The following is a 3,931-nucleotide window of genomic DNA, read 5'->3' as shown; positions in this document are numbered from 1 at the left end:
TTATTATTATTATTATTATTATTATTATTATTATTATTATTATTATTAATTGTCACTTGCTAATCACTGAAACAGTATCAATTACTGATTGTTTTTATTGTCATCTATTTAATACCAAACAAGTAATACCAATTTAATTCACATTGTTTTTTTTTTCACAAAACTATGAAATTTTAAATTAAAATCCTAAATAAATGGAAGTTTTACGCATAATTTGGGAAGAAATTTTTAAAAACTTTTATTTATTTTTTAACATGCAGTTTTTAAATTAAAACTGAAAAATTTTATCAAACATACGTTGAAAATTGTCGTAGTCTTCTAGTTTTCGGTAAATGTATTACAGCTGATAATGATGAATCTTCTCCTAATACACCATGATAACGATAACGTCGATTACGTTGATTTTTTTTACGTCTTACCATTTGATAGTTATATTCAATGTTGCATGCTATAACTAATTAATTAATTAATCCTAATAAATATCGTATACTATAAAATAATGTAGTGAACAAAAATGAAAAGATGTGGTGGAAATTTTTGTAATTTTTAAATGAAATAAGAATAAAGTACTAATTCATAAGACCGCTTTGTTAGAAATACTTTATAGAAATAAATTGGAAAGAGATGAATGTAAAAGAAGAGCATATAAAATGAAGGATGATAGATCAGATCTTGATCGAATATTTTAGGATATTTCATTATTATCATTAGCAACAATCATTGGAAATGATATATCATAAATTAGTATTATTATCAGAAAATAGGAAATGGACATATTATAAATTAGCACAAGTTAGTGAAAAAAGCTAATTAGTATATGAAATATACCAAATTGTTGTTAATATTCAAAATTAGTTCTATACATTATTTTAAATATACTTTATATTTGCAAAATAAATGAAATAGATTGAATAAATATTTGTTAATATATTCATTAAGATTAATACCAAAAAAAAAAAAAGAAAAAGACCAGGGAAAGTCAAATTAATATTTAGTCGATTACGGTACCTTTTTTTTTTCTCCTTCTTTGTAATTATTTGCTTTCTTTGATTATTTAGCATATTACTTTTTTATTTCATGCTTTATTAAAGACTTTTAAATTTTATTCATTTATTTTTTTATTTCATTTTTTTTTCTTTTTTTGTAAAACGAAACATTTTATTGTATTGCTTCATTTAATAAACTGATTGAATTGATAAATTACCTTGCTTTCATTTGATAAACTGATTAGACTGATAAATTACCTTACTTTATTTAATAAACTGATTGGACTAGTAGATTACCTTACTTCATTTAATAAACTGATTGAATTCATAAATTACCTTGCTTCATTTAATAAACTGATAAATTGATTGCATTGATAAGATGATTTTATTTTATATAATACTGATGTAAATGATATAAATTAATTTACGTGTTTGGTTCTTTATTTGACATTATATGATCATAATTTAGCTAAATTTATAACCAAATACATTATTACATAAGAATATTGTTTATGGGAAGATATTGTGATGATAGATTAAAATTAAATCATACAAAAATCATAAAATACGCATTTTTATGAAATTTTTCAAATAGCAATAATTATCATTAAATTTTGAGGATAGTTCAAATAAAACATCCTTCTTTTTACTTTCATACTTTCGCAGTATTTTTTTTTTTTGCCCAAGAAATCTTTAAGAAGGATAATTTAAGAGTATATATATTCTTGCAGCTTTCATTTCAAAATCTGATTGTTTTTTTGTTTTTTTTCATTTTATTTTATTTTTTTTTTGATGTTTTGAAGAGTAAATATATGTAAATGTGATGCAATGTGACACGACAACGGATATGATTTTGCTTTTATTAAATATTTAATTCATAGCTTAAAATTTAATCTTTCTTTTTCTAGTATTCTTTTTTTCCGAGGACAAAAATTTGATCAAATATTGGTCAAAAGTATCAAAGCTATCATTTGACTATTAACACATAACATTTAAATATTGCCATTAAGGCTTTTATGAATCAATGAATACAAAACTCTTTTGATAATTGATTACATACAGAACAAATCATTGCAATGAGATAAATCATTGGAATCACTAAATCATTGCAAATATCATAATTTTAACATTGCTAAAAAAGTATATTGCAAAATTTGAAAATAATTATGACATCCATTTATGAATATTTCATATTAACTTAACATTACACCCTCTCCATACTTTTTTTTGTCAACAATACCAATTTGAAAGATTGCATAATTTCTTGTCCTCATATCTTTGTAATACATTTAAGTTATTTCATTTATTTCATTTAAAAAAAAGGGGAAAAAACAATGAGTTGATGAATTAATGTAAACAATGAAAATGCATTTATTATTTAACTTATCTCATTTAAAAAAAGGGGAAAAAACAAAAATTTTAATTGTCATGTATCATTGGAATGGTTGTTATTTTTAATTGTCGCATATCTCTGAATCAACAATGAATTAAGTGTTGTTATCTGATAGCTTGGAATTGAGAATGAACTGAATGTTGTTGTCGCATAGCTTTGAACTGAGAATGAATTGAGTGTTATTCTTAATTGTCGCGTATTTCTGAATCGCAAGTATATTGAGTGTATTTAGAAATTATAAATGTTATATGATGTTATATGACGAATACGAAAATAATGATTAAGCGATTAAAAAGCAATTTTTGCATACTATTTCAAAGAAAGAATCAGAAGTTTCAGAATTGGCGTATGTAATTAAAAAATATTTAAAATAATTTGAAATTACCACTCATAATTCTGATTTAAGAAAGTATCATTTTTTAAAATTTAGAAAGTGTCACCCAAACGAATCTACGATTCGTTATTGTCGTAATAGTTAAATAAAAACTAGTAAAATTTTGAGTTATCATTACTCCATTTGTGGTTTAAATTATACTGACAGCCAAAAAATGCTTCAAATTTTTCAAATGTCATAAAAGAGGGATTGTATGGCTTGATCATAAATATTGAAAAAAGTAGCCTATTTCTCTTTCTCTTAAATATATTCTTTGAATGTTATACCACTTTTTCTGTTGTACATGTTAATTTTAAAAATTTAAAAAAATTCAAAAAAAATAAGAAATAAAAAAATTTAAAATTAATACCCAGTTCATTCCAGAAGTTCAATTTATGAATAGCTTGACGCCTTTATGGATCTGAAGTAATCTATATGAAGAAATTACGGCATTAGTAATAATTCATTTATATCATTTCAGTATTTAGTTTTCTATGAAGTTTCTCCTTTTTTTTTTACGTGAAAATTTGGAATCATAACCGAGAATAATCTTAAAATTATTGAATAAACGATCGTTATTGAAATTGAATAAATTCATCCTTCTTTTACTCTCTTTCATTGCAATTGTCGTGACACTGTGGATTCCGAGATGGTCTTCCAGACGTTGCTAACAACATATTGTGGATGTCAATCAGTAATGGTAACATGAATTACGCATTTTTCATCGTTACGGGATATTTCGAGAATTAGTACCTTAATGAAAGAAGATATTGTGAATTCGAATACATTTTAACGTGTGAAATTCAAGATTAACAGAAACTGAAATTGTCCCTTTCCGGAATTTGGAGAAAAGGACTGATGATTAAAAGTTTTCAAGAAATCATAACAAATCACTAATTTCAGCATCACACTTACCTTTTGCTTTGCAAAAGCAGAAATGAAAACTGAATAAATTTGTGGGAAGCAAAGCAAACACACAGCAAATTCCTGTAAATGTGCAATGAATTCGTTTTTAATCTGAGTAATCTTTGCTCCGTACAACTATATGCCATGACTCAAAAAATAATTCTTTTCCCTTTTTTGTGATGAATTTTACAAAATTTACAGTAATGCTCTGATTATTTCGCAATTTTCTGCATGTTATAATATTTTCTTTTTGTATTTCAATTTATAATCCTT

The sequence above is a fragment of the Loa loa genome (genome assembly GCF_000183805.2).
Source record: "Loa loa unplaced genomic scaffold supercont3.793, whole genome shotgun sequence".
In the NCBI taxonomy this organism is placed as follows: Eukaryota; Metazoa; Nematoda; class Chromadorea; order Rhabditida; family Onchocercidae; genus Loa; species Loa loa.
Note: the sequence above shows the minus strand (reverse complement) of the source record.